Source organism: Plutella xylostella, chromosome 2 (genome assembly GCF_932276165.1).
Source record: "Plutella xylostella chromosome 2, ilPluXylo3.1, whole genome shotgun sequence".
NCBI classification, from domain to species: Eukaryota; Metazoa; Arthropoda; class Insecta; order Lepidoptera; family Plutellidae; genus Plutella; species Plutella xylostella.
The window spans coordinates 5,352,901-5,370,044 of NC_063982.1; the positions used below are offsets into that span (position 1 = coordinate 5,352,901).

The 17,144-nt window shown below is 36.4% G+C and overlaps 1 protein-coding gene across 1 annotated transcript in view; it reads right to left on the bottom strand.

The window, feature by feature from the left end:
* The window catches only part of LOC105380674 (U-scoloptoxin(01)-Cw1a), a 29,741-nt gene extending 18,977 nt beyond the window's left edge, over positions 1 to 10,764 (bottom strand). The window contains exon 1 of the mRNA XM_038113204.2: positions 10,668 to 10,764. The gene's annotated coding sequence lies outside the window, so the exon portion shown is untranslated. The remainder of the gene's footprint in view (positions 1 to 10,667) is intronic.
* Between the last annotated feature and the right edge of the window lie 6,380 nt (positions 10,765 to 17,144).

The following is a 17,144-nucleotide window of genomic DNA, read 5'->3' on the forward strand; positions in this document are numbered from 1 at the left end:
TGTTTATTTAGACGATATCGTCGTGTATTCACACGATTTAAATTCCCACATTAATAATCTGAAATCAGTATTTGAAAGACTCCGTAATTTCAATCTCAAACTGCAACCAGGAAAATGCGAATTCCTTCGGACCGAAGTAGCCTATTTAGGGCATATCATAGGTGAACATGGAGTAAAACCTAATCCTGAAAAGATAAAAGCCGTTTCAGAATATCCTATTCCGAATTCCCCAAAAGACATCAAGTCCTTTCTAGGCCTTGTATCATATTATAGAAGGTTCATTCCGGACTTTTCAAAATTAGCCAAACCTTTAACTTCCCTCCTGAAAAAGGATGTTCCATTCAAGTGGCAAAATGATCAACAACTTGCTTTCGAATCTCTCAAAACAAAACTTATTTCCGCGCCAATACTGGCGTACCCAGATTTTACCCAACCTTTCCTATTGACATGTGATGCTTCAAACTACGCCATATCGGCTATACTATCCCAAGGTCCTATAGGACAAGACCGCCCCATTGCTTATGCGTCACGCACACTTAATAAAGCTGAATGTAATTATAGCGTGACAGAAAAAGAGTGCCTTGCTGTAATCTACGGGACGAAGGTGTTTAGACCCTACCTATATGGAAACAGTTTCACGGTCATAACAGACCACAAACCGCTAGAGTGGTTATTCAAATGTAAAGACCCCGGCTCACGTCTCATCCGCTGGCGTCTCAAACTCGAAGAGTTCGAGTACGATATCCGCTATAAAAAAGGAAAAATAAATACCAACGCTGACGCGTTGTCCCGGTTTCCTGTTAACCCAGTCCAGCCAGAACAACCTCTAGAATCCGGTTCTAACGAGAACCAAGACCCTGTACTTGGCGACATTGACCTTATGGACTTATTAACCTCTCCACCGTCCTTCAACCTCGACGATCTGAGTCCCCTTAATCTAGGTGAAGACTTAGTACCACTACCTGAAATAAACCCCGAACCATACTTACCTTCTACTGCTGATCCTCCCGATGATATCCCAACAATAGAAGTAAACCCACCTTCCGTTGGGGCTGATGACCAACCTATCGTAATGCCAACACCGTCACCTACGAATAATCAATCAGACTTGCCCGATCATCCGTACTCGACGTTCTTGAAATCCATAGCAAACAAAGATATACAGCTTAATACCAAAATCATAGAACACAATGAAAAGATCACTAAAGCAAAACAAAAAATAATCGTTATTCCTACTTCTATTGACCTTGACGAATCAAACCCGTTCATCCAAGAAATATTGGGAATCATTCCAGATCCCGAAATTTTGAATAAAGAAAGAGTGCTCAATTCTTTCATTTCATTTGAAAATGAAAATAAATTATACTACCTGTTATTCTTCAAAGTACATCACTTTGATAAGTCATGTTATGAGGATATTTATAAATGTCTGAAATCATTACGAAACGAATTTTCAAACTCAGCTAATGAAAGCCCTATATCGGAAATAGCCATAACCGACTTCAAAAACCCCTTCGATGTACACCAATTTATCAAAATCTACAATATGTACCTATACCTATTCCATAACATGGGTATTGATATAAACATATATAAGGACAAAATAATTTACCCTGCGTTATCGGAAATTCCCAAGATACTAAGAGAAAATCACGAAATCCCAATTGCAGGCCATCTTGGCAGCACCCGCATGCTTCGTAGAATACAAGAGAAATTTTACTGGAAAAACATGCGCGGTGATATCGAGAACTATGTAAAAAAATGTCCCCAGTGTCAGACTAATAAAGCCCTCAGACAAATCAACAGAGCCCCAATGCAGATAACCAGTAGTTCTACTGAGCCATGCCAACGTATATCGTTAGATATCGTCGGACCACTCCCTGAAGCTGGACCAGCTAAATTAAAATATATTCTAACCATCCAGGACGATCTAACTAAATTCTCATCGGCTTATCCCATTCGCAGTACTACTGCAGAAGAGACCAGCGAATGTCTGCTCCACTACATATCCATTTTTGGAATTCCCAAAACCATCTTAACTGACCAAGGAACCAATTTCACATCAGAACTATTTAAGAAAACCTGCGAATTCCTTAAAATTAAAAACCTTTGGTCTTCTCCATATCATCCACAAACCCAAGGTGCCTTAGAAAGAAGTCACTCTACTCTTAAGGAGTATCTAAGATCCTTCGTTAATGAAGAGCAGACAAACTGGCCTCGTTATGTCTACACAGCCATGCTCACCTACAATACAACTGTCCATTCAACAACACACTTTTCTCCTTTCGAGCTACTGTTTGGCTGTAAACCATCTCTACCTAATTCCATATACGAGGACTGTACAGGCGCAACATACCCCGACTATGTTCGCATGCTACAGAATAGACTGAAATACTCCCGCGAAAAAGCCCTAGATTTAATGAGGAAATCTAAAGAATCGTCTAAAACCTATTATGACACCCATACTCGGCCAGTAAAATATAAAACAGGTGACTATGTCTACCTTAAAAATCACCTTCGTATGAGGAAAGGACTCTCTCCACAATGGAAAGGACCTTACAAGGTCATTAAAATAAATGGAAACAACACACTTACCTTGCTAATCAATCGTCGTCATGTTAAACACCATTACGACGAAGTAAAACTAGCCAACGTTGAGTTAAACCTGTAAATATAGTTAATTAAGTGTTAGTATTATTTGTGGGTACATACATAAATAAATTAGAATTAAGTTTTGAATATTTTAGTTTAAGCTTAAGATAGTAGTACTTACCTATCTTTACTATTACTGTTATTGTTTGCAGCTCAGCCCAAGGTCAACCCGATCCAAGTTATATCCAGCCGATCACTTCGAGTCCGGGCCTCTATTTTGACTATATAGGGAACCTCAAAATTAATAATGCACAACTTAAAATATTGATTCCAATAGACATTTCACACTTTGCCCCACATATAAAAAATATTGGTAATGCTCTGGATACTACAAATTACTTGTGTAACCAAACAAACATGACTGACATTTATGTAGACTGTAGTAATCTGTTGCGACCTTTAATAGCTCGATTTATAGATATGAAAAGAGAGTTCTCTTCCATATCACATCTTATAGATAATAGAAATAGACGCAACGCCTGGATAGGAGGTATAGGAACAGTAGCAAAACAAATATTTGGAACATTAGACGAGACTGATGGCCTAATGTACGAGGCAGCCATTCAATCACTACAAAACAACCAACAACAACTGACTTCACTAATGAAACAAAATATACTCGTTACATCCTCTGTTTTGACTTCTTATAATAACACACTGTGTAAAATTAAAGATAACGAAATTAGATTAAACATAGCTATCGACAAATTCTCATTGACAATACAAAATTTCAGTCAAATAACAAGTGGATTAATAGTTTTCAGTCATGTTTACGAAATTATCAGTTACATAGAAACTGCCATACTTACACTGTCATTTCAAGTAGAAGACGTAGTTAATGGAATTTTATTTAGTAATCGAAATACCTTACACCCATCAATAATTACACCAAGCCAATTATACAGAGAACTTGCCGATAATTATAGACACCTACCTAATGACCTTGAGCTACCTGTGTCTCTTAATGTTAATTCAATGTATCTTATTTTTAATATATCTAAATTAAGTAGTTATTATGTTAGTAATAAGATTATATTCATCTTACAAGTGCCACTGGTAAATACTAAAGAATATGTATTGTTTCATAGTCTTGCGCTTCCAACACCACATATCCCGAATCAACCTGACTCATTCAGTCTTATTATACCTAGTAGTAAATATATAGCAATGACCAAAGACAAATCTCAATACTGTACATTCGACAACCTGGACATTTGTAAATTCGTAGATTCCAATAATCTTATATGTGACATTGAAAACGTGTATTCCACCGACGCGAAGTTTACTTGTGAAAGTGAATTATTAGCAAAAGTGATCAGTGAAAAACCACCACAGTGCGAATCAAAAATTGTTGTTGGTAAAGTGGACATTTGGAAACCGTTATCTAACAATAGGTGGATTTATATACAATCGGAACCCAATAAAATTACTATTGACTGTCGTAATTCAAAATTATATGAAAAACACATATTAGGCACAGGAATAATAACTATTTCTAAAGATTGCATTGGATATTGTAAAAGTACCACATTGATACCCAAGTATAACTTTTTAAATGTAACTTCCCCTATTAATAATTTCCCTGACTTTGATATTACTAATGCCACTTGCTGTAATGTCATTAGATTAAGAAATTTAAGTGCTAATGTGTCCCATGTTGCCCTCATTGACATAGATTTAGATGATTTAAATTCAAATAATAAAGTAAAAATGGATTCTCTTTTAAACACAATAAAATCTTTGGAACAATTACAAACCCCACATATCTTAAAATATGGCACACATTATTCTATTCTTAGTATTTTAAGTTTTATTTTTACTATTATTGTCATTGTTTATGTTGTGTTTACTATGTGTAAATCTGGCAGCAACCGCCTTCTTCCATTTAAAATTATAAACATATCACCTCCACAATCTACTACCCTTAAGGAACACACCCCTGAAATAGAACTGACAGACATACAGACCTATCCTAGCAGTTCAGCAGCTCCACTAAGAACCAAAGTTTAGATCCACATATCCTTTGCCCTACAGAGACTTTGTTCCAACCCCAAAGTCTCCTCTTAAAGGGGGAGGTGTTATACCCGGGATGTGCTAACCTTAATGCTGTGTTAGCACTCCTTGACATCCCAGTCAGCCCTCTCACATACAGGCAATAGACGCCATACTTTCTTCCCTTCAGTCTGCTTTCATCCTTCAACTCGCGCGGTTGCCGACAGATCCTTTCATTCCTATTAATTCCAAGTGTATTACCAAGTGTTCTTAACCATTGTATTTTAGTGTTAATTAAATAATCCTTTTTTAAAAAGGCTTTTTGATTATCCGGTATAACAGTACCATTTCACCATTGTAACCGTGTCACAATGAAATTAAATCTTACACCTGCAATTAACCACAGACAAATCTAGGTAGCTGCATGCGAAATACCTAAACAAAACCACAGATTTCGTAAACAAGGAACTGAAATATTATCCTTCAGGGAATCCTACGATTTGTGGTAAATATGTGAATACATACAGTATGTTTCATATATTGGTATACTTTATCACTTCTTATGGAAGTTAAAAACCCTTTCTCTGTATCTAGTCTCTACCTCATGATAGAGTAGAATACTTTTTATTTTGCACAATGAAGGTATTTTTTTAATAATAACTTATAAATAAAACAGCATAAAAAGGCGGCTGTATTGCTTAAAGCAATCTCTACCAGATAACCTCTATAATAGACAACACAATTTTGAACATATCAAATATAGGCTTTTTAGTTTTTCTCCGTTAAATAAGTTTTGATAGTATAATAATAATAATAATAAAGCGGCAGGGCAGCTTGTAAAGCGGCAGGGCAGCTTGTGGCGAGCTGTTGGGCATTAGCGACCCCACCCACCCGATGCCGGGGAGAACCCCTGTTCCTCATCTCTGGCTTGCCTTTATTGGTTGTCCAGAGTGAACACTGACGAGGAACAGGATCTCCCACCTCTTGCTTGCCTTCATTGGCTGGCTTGAGTGGTGTACCGCTAGAGCAGCAATGCTCGAGGAAGGATGTATTACCCAGTAAGGTGCTTGTAGGGATCTTGACCGATAACGCGATTGTCCTGAGAGCCGTGGAATACCTCTCCATCTTTAGCACCTCATGCCATGTTGCCCCCTTGTTGCTACGTCACTGTTATGTGCTAGCGACTGTTTTGGGGGGCCCATTTACTGTGTGTGCGAGTCACCCCCTGCCTTTTTATCCGTGTGTGAAACATATAGGTCCAGGCAGGGGCCATAGTCCTTCCATAGTCCCAGTTACCCAGTCCATTTAGTACCCCCTTCCATAACCCTGTATTAGTTTTCTCCATATCCTACAATAGTCCTGCACTAACCGAGGATTTTCCTTGGGTTTACTCCATAGTTTACACAGGGAAAATCTTCGGTTGGTGTCACATTTCATATAGATTAATGTTGTCAAACGGGCCTCTACATGTTGGCTTCGGCCCCATGCACGCCTTCCAAATGCCCGGGACCCCATGGTCCCGTGATGGTAACGACACAACATAATAATAATAAAGTTCTTTATTTACAGGTAAGACCCATTAAAATACACAGCTATTAAATGTAAACCTATTTTTAACCGACTGCAAAAAAAAAAAACGAGGAGGATCTCAATTCGTCAATTCGTCTGCGTGTTTGTTAAGTAATTTCTGCGCGTCTATCTCTCTCTCTCTATCAAAGCAAATATCTCTTTATAAATTACGGGGTACTTTTATTCCTTCGTATCCGTAACATATTTGCTACAATAATTTACAATATTCTATCAATACATTAAAGAGACGCCTCCTAACCTCAATAACTACAGTATGACTATTCCACGACACTAAATCAAACAGAACTCGAATATGGAATTAGGAAATGGCGAGTAAAGAAACGAGGAAGACACACAGTCATGCACGCACGCGAACTGACGATACAGCCACGAATAACAACTATATTTAGCAGTTAAACTAAAATTATACTTGGCAAACGTAACATAAAATAAATTAATAACCTTTTAACAAACGTAGGGGGCCTTTGCCCAGCCGTGGGACACGCTAAGAGGCTATACAGAGTGTTGCAAAAAGGGTATACTAAGCCGAAACCTACATGTGCAGCATATTATATCTAAGCCATGTTTTTTATAAGTATACCCTTTTTGCAAGACGTCTATTTATTTAAAAAACATTAACGTATGAATGAATGAAAGACTGACTTTTATCCTAAATATATTTCTTACAAAGGGCAAATTTTTTCATCCGTAGTTTACTTAACCATTAGCCAAAAATGGCTTCCTTTAGATAAAGCGATCAAAATTCGTATGAAGCTGTCATGCTTGACACGTGACTTGAGTAAGGGTGCTTACATAGAGAATCGGGTTCCCTGTATCTACCTGTACCGGTAACCTGATTATGCGAAAGCGCTCATGACATTAAAAAATCCGGGAAATGCTCCGTGAGTGAGCGCTTTCATATAATCAGGTTACCGGTACAGGTAGATACAGGGAACCCGATTCTCTATGTAAGCACCCTAACGGAGTGACCACGGATCAAAAAACCGGCCCTAAGTACATTGTACAATGGTACCTAATAACCTACTGATATGTTTTTAAAACACTCTATATTTTAGCAATAAGTCCACCTTTTGTACACTTATATCTCATATTTGTGCAATAAAGTATTAAATAATAATAACAATAATAAATATATAAGTACCTAAACTGAATAAAAAGAAAACTACATAATGTTATCAACTTATCATTATCAAGTATCATGTCACATGCTTGAACAATTTACTTTTTTAAACATTTATATAATTAATTGAACGTCTTTTTTATACATTTCACTAACTAGATATTATGCGGTAATTTCGGTTTTTTCTTTCACGTCACGTGACTAGCTGATAATGCATACAGTGTAGGTTGATGTCAAAGAAAAAGACGTAAACTCATGAGCAATGAAAATGTTACTCTCTAAATGGCCTAATTTTTTAGGCCAAGATTTGAATACACTTACGGGCAATGAAAAGGTTCCACTGAGAAAAGCACCAAATTACTTCTAAAGAAAAAGGCTAGCTTAATGACGTCATAAATGAGGGCATAAAGATATTGCCAACAAAAAACGGTAATATTTTGATCCAATTTTAAATTAAATCTTTGAAAAAATTGGGGTCGTTTAGTGTCGGCATTTTGTGATTGGAACTTTTTCATTGTCCGCGAGTGTACAATATTTACGTTGTTAGTTGGTAGGTAATTGGTATTTTTTTTTTTTTGGTGCTATTTTCACTGAAACTTTTTCATTGCTTGTGAGTGTAGAAGGTTCAAATCATGTCCAAAAAAGCTTCTTTAGTATGCATGACTCTCCAGCCAAGGTCGCAATGGTTAAGCCCGTTTATGCAAGAAATAATTGTAGTACTTAACTGCAAGTTTTACAAAAACAAACGTTTAGTCTTGCGTACTATCATGCAATACTAAAGTTATTTCGGTATTGTTACTGGTACACCTAAGTTCGGCTGAAAAAACTTGATAAATAACTTGCGTTTTTTCCGAATTATCGATACTGATATCACCTAGTTTTTCCCAATCAAGTTTTTAGTTTAAACTGCTTTTGAACCCGTCTTTTGATTGTTTGAATATTTGCTGAGTGTTTGTGTATTTACTGACTGAACTCTATAAATCACTACCCATTACGTCCCCACTGTTGTGGCACTGGTCTTTTTCCAGGGAAGGGCCATTTTAGGCCTAGTCCACCTCGCGGGCCCAGTGCGGGTTGGTGGACAAACTCTTAGCTATGTTTTATATAATTTGTTATTGCTAAATGGATGACATCTAACAAAGAAATAATGAATAACCTAACCAACGTTAAAATCCCATTCAACACTAAAACAATAAACGAGTCTATCCGTCAGAGGACTGATATTATCGACATAGCTGTCAAAATATGCAAGCTAAAGTGGCAGTGGGCTGGTCATATCTGCCGAAGAACCAATAACCGTTGGGGTAGACGAGTTCTCGAGTGAAGACCACGAGCAGGCATACGCAGCGTGGGACGCCCTCCTGCCCGCTGGACTGACTACCTTAGGAGGGTAGCCGGTAGTGGCTGGATGAGGAAGGCCGAGGACCGAGTGTTGTGGCGCTCCTTGGGAGAGGCCTATGTCCAGCAGTGGATGATTATTGGCTGATGATGGCTAAAAGTCGTATAACTTTTGAATGGCTTATCCGATTTTGCTAAAATATAGCTAGTTATAAGAGCAATTGGAGTAACATAACCTATGACCCGATTTTTTTTTCGTAGGGGTTCAATTTATTAAAGTAAGTACTTATTCAATTACATAAATTGATCACTAAAATGCTCTACTTACTTAATGCAATTAAAAGCACTTCCATATAAACGAATTCAACATTCGGCAAAAAATGCAATTCTGGAATGATGTTACCTACGAGTTTTTTAATCAATCGTTTAACGTAAGAAGTAGCCAAAAAACAGAATAATTAATAAAACGTTTAAAATTGAATACGTATCGTGTTTTATTTGTATGGGCATCAATCATTCGTAGATGTATGTAACTTTTTTTAAACATTGCTGAACAAAAAATCTTCATGTTATAAAGTATAAATATTTCAATTCTTACTTATTCAGGTGAATTTTCATAAATAATGCATGTCTTAATAAACTTATCAAACCTCAACTTAATATGTAATTCTGACCGGATGGCACAGTGGTTAGTAGTTAGCTATGTCTGACGCAGGTCCCGGGTTCCGTTCTAGCTTGGACAATTTACAGCAAACTTGTGCTGAGATAGTTGTCGGATAAGTGGGAAACCCAACTGTTAGATGCTTTTAAGCTGTCCGAAGGCCTCTGACTAGGCTTAACGACTACTGCCGAAGCAGCAACCGGGACCCACGGCTTAACGTGCCGTCCGAAGCACGGAAGCGTCCAGAAAAGAACCACTTGAAATCGGTCACCCATCCAATGACTGACCGTGCCATGTGTTGCTCAACTTCAATGATCAGTTACGATCACTGAAGCTAGCTCGACTACGGAGCTGCCAGAGAACGCTTTTCAGAGGAAAAGCTATATTTCACCAAAATCAGTATGTAATACATATATTATTAAGTATATCTGTTAAAACATTGTCAGCTCATTTCTTAAAGCAGCAAATTAAGTAGGTGCCTAGCCTTATTAGCTGGTTTTAAGTTTATCGCAATATTCCCAAGATATGCGTAATGTTATATTGTTGTCTTGTTTGTGTAGGTATGTGTGTCTGTATGTTGTTAAGGAAATGCATGCAATTTGCTTTTGTTTAACCCTCAACGAAAGAAGACAGGTATTCTACGTTTGGAGTTGGTATTTTTATGTCAGAGAGACGTTGGTATGTATTTATGTTGGAATATATTTTTCCTCTTTTTGAAAGTTTTGAACTTACTTATTAAGCAATACATTTGAATTATACACTCTCGGGCAATAAAAAAGTTCCACTCACAAAATTCCGACACCAAACGACCTCATTTTTTTCAAATATTTAATTTTAAATTGGAACAAAATATTACCCATTTTAGTTGGTAATATCCTGAGGCTCTGTTAAATGTACTTCAATATTGCAGAAAACGTCATTAAATTAGCCTTTTCCGTTTAGACGTAATTTGTTTCTTTTCTCAATGGAACCGTTTCATTGCCCGTGAGTGTATTAAAATTTTCGGATTAATTTCCTAATTAGTAATATTCACTAACTTTATGTGTAATAATTATAAAATCTATAAAAAAATATCAAATTATTATAAAATAATAAATTATTACCATTGTTGTGTGTGTTTTGTGTTTATAAGAAACTCCCTTTTTTCAAAATCCACAAAATAATTAAAAATCCAAAATTCACAACAGGCTTTGTCATTTACAATAAACTACCTATATTACACCTCAAAATTAAACATCAAGATTAATAAATTTAAAAAAAAACAGCACAAAAAACAGGTCACCGCATCCCACACAGATAAGAAATCTCACTTACCCCCGAAAACTGTTCACAGATTAGCAGAAACCAAAAAAAAACTTGAACAAAACAAGCACAAATACGTTCACTCTATATTGTCTGTTGTTTGTGACTGAAAGATAGTTGTGTGAGTGCACTGTCTTTATATGAACGCAGGCGATAACGTAGATGAGACTATAAAATAGAATTACAAGAGTTTTTGACGTGAATACTATGAAAGTCTGGTAATTCGGTAACGACTAGTAGTATAACTTTATTGTACATAAAACACTTAAAATAACATTTAAGACTTAACATCTATATAATATATAGGACAATAAGAGAGACAATTTTGAGGAGTGATAATCATAAAAAGTTAAACATAAAAAAATGGTTATCACCGGTGTGTTTGGTATTTTTTTTAACATATCGTAAGCATTTAAAATTTAATAATATTAGGTACCTACTAGACACCTGAAATGTCAACGAACAGATAAAAAATTTATAAGAATAGGTATTTTAGTAAGAGCAATAAGTAATCGTGGGGGGGTAAAAGGGGGCTGCCCCAAATTTTTAAGATTATTTTCCTCCAGATTTGAGTGATTAGTATAATTTTTGATTCCGATATGCTACAGTTTTAATGTGGGGTTCACGGAAAAACGGAGGTGCCAGTTCATCTGGGATACAGTGTAGTTGTAGATTCTAATTTAACATCTTTAAGTAAGTATTCAAAAATATTTAAAACCAAACCACTACTTATTTCTTTCCTCCTTATTGATGGGGCCTTTGTGAAGTGGTGGTAGAGTAATATTATGACAATGGTCAAATAATTGTAAATTTTTACGTCCTATAGATATTCTATTCTAATTGTAACATTCATAATCTTTAGTTTAAAAAATATTTTTCATTCTATTCTACCTCTGATGTACAGAATATTACCTATATTATATTGGCAGGCGTATCCACTCCAGCATATCATTTCTCCCACGGCTAGCCACCGCCGCCGCCGCCGCGGTTGCGTAGTGACAATAATTAAGTTAGATATAAAATCAACACGGGTTCATTTGTGTACACACATTTACTCACACACTGTGCATCTGTGATACATGACAGGAAGGATCAATTCCGATGTTACACACCCACGATTGCCGTGTAAAAGTTACTTACTTTTGCCCTCAGGAGCGCTCCTGAGGGCAAAAGTAAGTAACTTTTACACGGTATTAGAAAAGAGCATACACTCACGGTCAATGAAAAAGTGACAATAGCACCAAATTACTCCTAAACGGAAAAGGCTATTAGGTACCAAATGAAACATTAAATATATTTTTTTTGGATTAAGGGTCTGTTTCACAATGTCTGGATAATGGCTACCTCTCGGATAAAAGGCATGCTGTCACTCCCTGCAATTATTTTTTTGACAGCGACAGCATGTCTTTTATCTCACAGTTAGCCACGAACCAGACTTTGTGAAACAGTAGGGCCTAAATGTTTTGAAAAATTTACATATTCTACATTTTGGTGTCGACATTTTGTAACTAGATTTTTTTCATAAGTTGCGAGTGCATATTCTTACGATACGCAAACATTTATATTTTAACTTGAATGCACCCCAAAGGACTTCAAGGGGCGTCCGACGCTCTGCCCACCATCGGCTACGTCTAGCCCATTACCGCTGCAACAAGCGTGGGAACCAGTGCTGTGGAGGATCCAGTGTGATTAATGATGTATCTTCTGCATTATGGATGGTCCGTGGAATGTCCCACATTAACTTTACTGTTTTAGAGATTTCCTGTTGTGGCAGTTTGGTTTTAATCTTTGAAAAGCTTGGGTTTTCTGGATGATATTGTTTTGAGTGATAATACCAAATGGTACCGTGCGTAAGTTTTTTTTAACCGACTTTGAAAAAAGGAGGAGTTCTCAATTCGTCTGTATGTATTTTTTTATTATGTATGTTCACTGATTACTCCGCCATTTATGGACCGATTTTGAAAATTCTTTTTTTGTTGTATTGGGTTGAGCCTCAGGGGTGGTTCCATTTTTTTTTCAGAATTTTATTCCGCCCCCTTCATTTCTTTTCTGTTTACTGTTTACTGGGACTGTTCTTTTTTGAAGTTGGTGCCATATTTCTTCAGATTACTTTATCATCGCTCCAATATCAAAAAAGAACAGTTCCTGCTTAGGTATATTTGTACTGTCACATAGAATTGGTGAACCTTAAATTATTTCTTACTTTTTAGTGGTTTTTTGAAGTCGGTTTTTAATTTTTTTAATTTACACTGTCGTGTTAGTGTACACATAAAGAAAAATATATTATATACTGTGTAACAAAAGTGGTATAGTTAACAGAAAAAAAATGAAGGGAGTCCTAAAGCGCGATTTAATAAAACTGCTCCCATAAGTAAAAGGTAACATGACACAACCGGGTTTCTAGGTAGAAAAATACAATTAAAAATGTCTGTTTCTGGCGAAAACTAAAATTAATTCTACTTTCTAGTTACTACGTTCTTGGTGGTAGGTTCTAAAATAGGCGTTCGCTTAATGATCATTTTTGTGTTTTTACTTTTTGTAAAAACGCTTTTGAAGATAAATTATTATTATGATTGTTTTAATGTTAGGAACGCAAGACAGACGCAATACATTGCCTTTAAATAATAGGGCTGCTGCATGTATTTCCCCGATGGTAGGTAGGTAGGTAGGTATATATGGGAAATTACATTGCAAAACAATTTACGAAAGGGTTAGTTCATCTAAGTATATATTCATCACTTAATAAGGCGATTGAGAGCATCATAATGATTAACTGAATTAAAGGTCAATCTGTAAGTAGGTTTGTAAGTTCTGTAATAATTTGGACTTGGCAATTGGACTAAAGTGTGGTCATTACGGTAAATAGTCTATTGCCAAAAGGTCAAAGTTAATTCAATGATATTTGGTCTTCTAGCATAAAACTTTATAATATATTAATGTAGGTGTAATGCTATGAAAAGAATGTAAATCAGTCGGACCTGCATCCAGTTGGGCTATTCTCTTTAAAAAAAACAAACCCTTACATTTTGTACTAATGTACTCCCTTGCGGGTAGGCAGAGGTGAATCGCTGCACCTACTTTTCGCCAGTGTTTATGTTAGTCCCAATGTAATAGGGGGCGGGCCTATTGCCATTTTACGGGCACATCCAAGACCCGAGAACAAATATCTGTGTTTAAACAAATATCTGCCCCAGCCGGGAATCCAACCCGGACCCATCGGCTCTGTAGTCAGGTCACTAACCACTACGCCATTCGGTCGTCTCCTTAAAAAGGTCGCAAAAAATATAAATCGGTCATATTCCATTAAAGGACGATCTTAATTTTTGACCTGAAACATACGCAAAGCTTTCGAGGCTCCGTTAAAAATCCTTACTAATATTATAAATGCGAAAGTAACTGTGTCTGTCTGTCTGTCTGTCTGTTACTCTTTCACGCCAAAACTACTGAACGGATTTGAATGAAATTTGGTATACATATGGTATAGACCCTGGGAAAGAACATAGGCTACTTTTTATCCCGGAATTCCCACGGGAAAACTTTTTAAGGCGAAGCGAAGCGCGCGGGAACAGCTCCTAATATATATGGCCATAATAATTGTTTTTCTTTCATGATCTGAGATCACTCGACTAAATACATATGTAATCTACGTTCCGAATCTAAGTAAAACAGCTCTCATCATACATTCTCACACTTTGAACCGCCTTACAATTATAGAAATCTATTAAAAAGATAAAATAGAGTTAACATGTTGTTATGATATTTCAAACATAGCAAGGCTGTTATTACAAAATCGTCGTTTAAATATTTAATTTTATTTAGGTAAAAGGTACCACCTATTTAGTGAGAACTTACAAAACAATGAAATAAATGTAGTGTAGTTTACATTTTTACTGAAGGGTTCCGCCATTTTCAGTTTTTATTTTTCATTTACGTCCACTCGTAACATGGTTAGGTTTGTTGTAGGTATTTGTTGACAATTGCTAAGGTTAATATTGTTTTTTTGGTGTAATTCTATTCGACAAAGAGCATTTTTACGGATTTCCAAATTAAACAGACTTACATTTGTAGTCACGTGATAGTTCGCGACCCGTATCGCCATTTTTAATGAGTACAATGTACACATTAGGTTACACATTAGAATCTAGATGTGCAGGCTTTATCACGTTGTTTTACTAGAGCACGTGTTATTCTTAAATTCCTTAATCCTAAAGAATTCTTTGGTACAAATGTGTGCCGAGACTTTATCTGTTACGCCAACACGACTTTTTATTAAATACTAGCTGTTCCCGCGCGCTTCGCTTCGTCTGAAAAAGTTTTCCCGTGGGAATTCCGGGATAAAAAGTAGCCTATGTTCTTTCTCAGGGTCTAGACCGTATGTATACCAAATTTCATTCAAATCCGTTCAGTAGTTTTGGCCTGAAAGAGTAATAGACAGACAGACAGACACAGTTACTTTCGCATTTGTAATATTAGTTTGAAAGTTAGAATGTACATACATAATTTTTTTTGCGAAGGATCCTTAAAACAGTAGACACAATTACGAAACATCTACTAAACCTAAGTTCAAGGCTGATAATGAAACTTAAAAGTTCGCGAGCAAATAAGAACTTAATTGTAATAAAACTTTACGATACAATGATTTTATTATTCTTTACTTTCAATATTGTTATTGCAAATATCAAATAATCGGTTTTCTTAATTATAATTATAGTGAAATTATCTTTTTATGCGTAAAGGTAAAGATCATCTTTTGTGCAATGGATATGTTTAAATAAATGCGCCGAGCATTTTAGAGGTCACTATTTTATTGTTCGTAAACGTAAGCTCCAAATACCTAATAGTCCACCAACCCGCACTAGGCCAGCGTGGTGGACTAGGCCTATAACCCTTCCTTCATTGGAAGGAGACCCGTGCCCCAGCAGTGGGGACGTGATGATTTTATTGTTCATGTTCAAATGCAAAGAAAAAGTTGTTTTAGCACGTCACAAAAACTGTTATTCTTGCTTTAAATGTTTTTAGGAAATTATGGTGAAAACTTTGGATACTACAATCACGTGCAAAAAAACACTTGCACTTAGAAAATGTCACGGTTTTTCTTTATTTTTTACGGAGCATTTCCCGGATTTTTAAATGTTATGAGCGCTTTCGCACAATTAGGTTACCAGTACAGGTAGATACAGGGAACCCGATTCTCTATGTAAGCACCCTTAGGTATGGTCCGTACCGATGGGCGTCCCACGCCACTCTATATAAGTATAATTAATGATTTTATTGATGCAGTACAAACAGTCACATGCAAATACAATACTAGTCAGTTCATTTCCTAACGAGTAATTACACTTTAACATGTGAATAGGTTTCTTATGTATATTTGCAAACGTAGATAATTAATAGACGACCGAATGGCGTAGTGGTTAGTGACCCTGACTACTGAGCCGAAGGTCCCGGGTTCGATTCCCGGCTGGGGCAGATATTTGTTTAAACACAGATATTTGTTCTCGGGTCTTGGATGTGCCCGTAAAATGGCAATAGGCTCGCCCCCTATTACATTGGGACTAACAGAACACTCTGGCGAAAAGTGGGTGCAGCGATGCACCTCTGCCTACTCCGCAAGGGAGTACATTAGTACAAGGCGTGAGTGCGTGTGTGTGTGTGTGTGTGTATAATTAATAAAATGCATGTATCGTTGGTAATGTTTTTTATCATACTTATGATTGATTTTTCAAAGATTATATTTTGATTCCTGTCAGAAGTCGAATCAGATTTCTGGATGTTCTATTAGTTATGCTAATCTGATGAGGAAACTTTGTATTTCCGTACAGAGTGTTAAAAAAAACATTTTTAAACATTTACATAAAAAATAAACACAATAATATATTTACTTCTTTAGTTGGAGATATTCTGATGCGCTTATAAATGTACTTCAATATTGTAGACGGCGTCATTAAGCTAGCCTTTTCAGTTTAGAATTAATTTGGTGCTATTGAAACCGGAACTTTTTCATTACTCGCGAGTGTAAATGCAAAAGTTTGTGAGGATGTTTATTAGTCTCTCACGTAAAAACTACAGTACAGATTTTGAAAAGTAGGTGCAGCAATGCACCTCTGCCTACCCCGCAAGGGAGTACATTAGTACAAAGCGTGAGTGCGTGTGTGTGTGTGAGAGATTTTCATGAAATTTAGTATGTAGGAAGCTGACACAGTGGATTAACACATATAGGGTACTTTTTATCCAGGAATTCCCACAGGAAAGCTTTTTACGGTGAAGTGAACCATCATTTAATCTGTCTTTTTAAGTATTGATAAAAAGTGGGGTATTATAAGTTTAACGTGTCTATGTATCTGTGTGTGGCTCTCAAACGGCTGAACGAATTTTCGATATGTTTTTTGGGTCACAGGTATTCTTACCTCGAGTGTGCTTAGCCATGTTTTATAAAAATCAGCTTAGACGTTCAAATGTCGGAGGGTTTGGTTAGGTTATTTTGTCAGT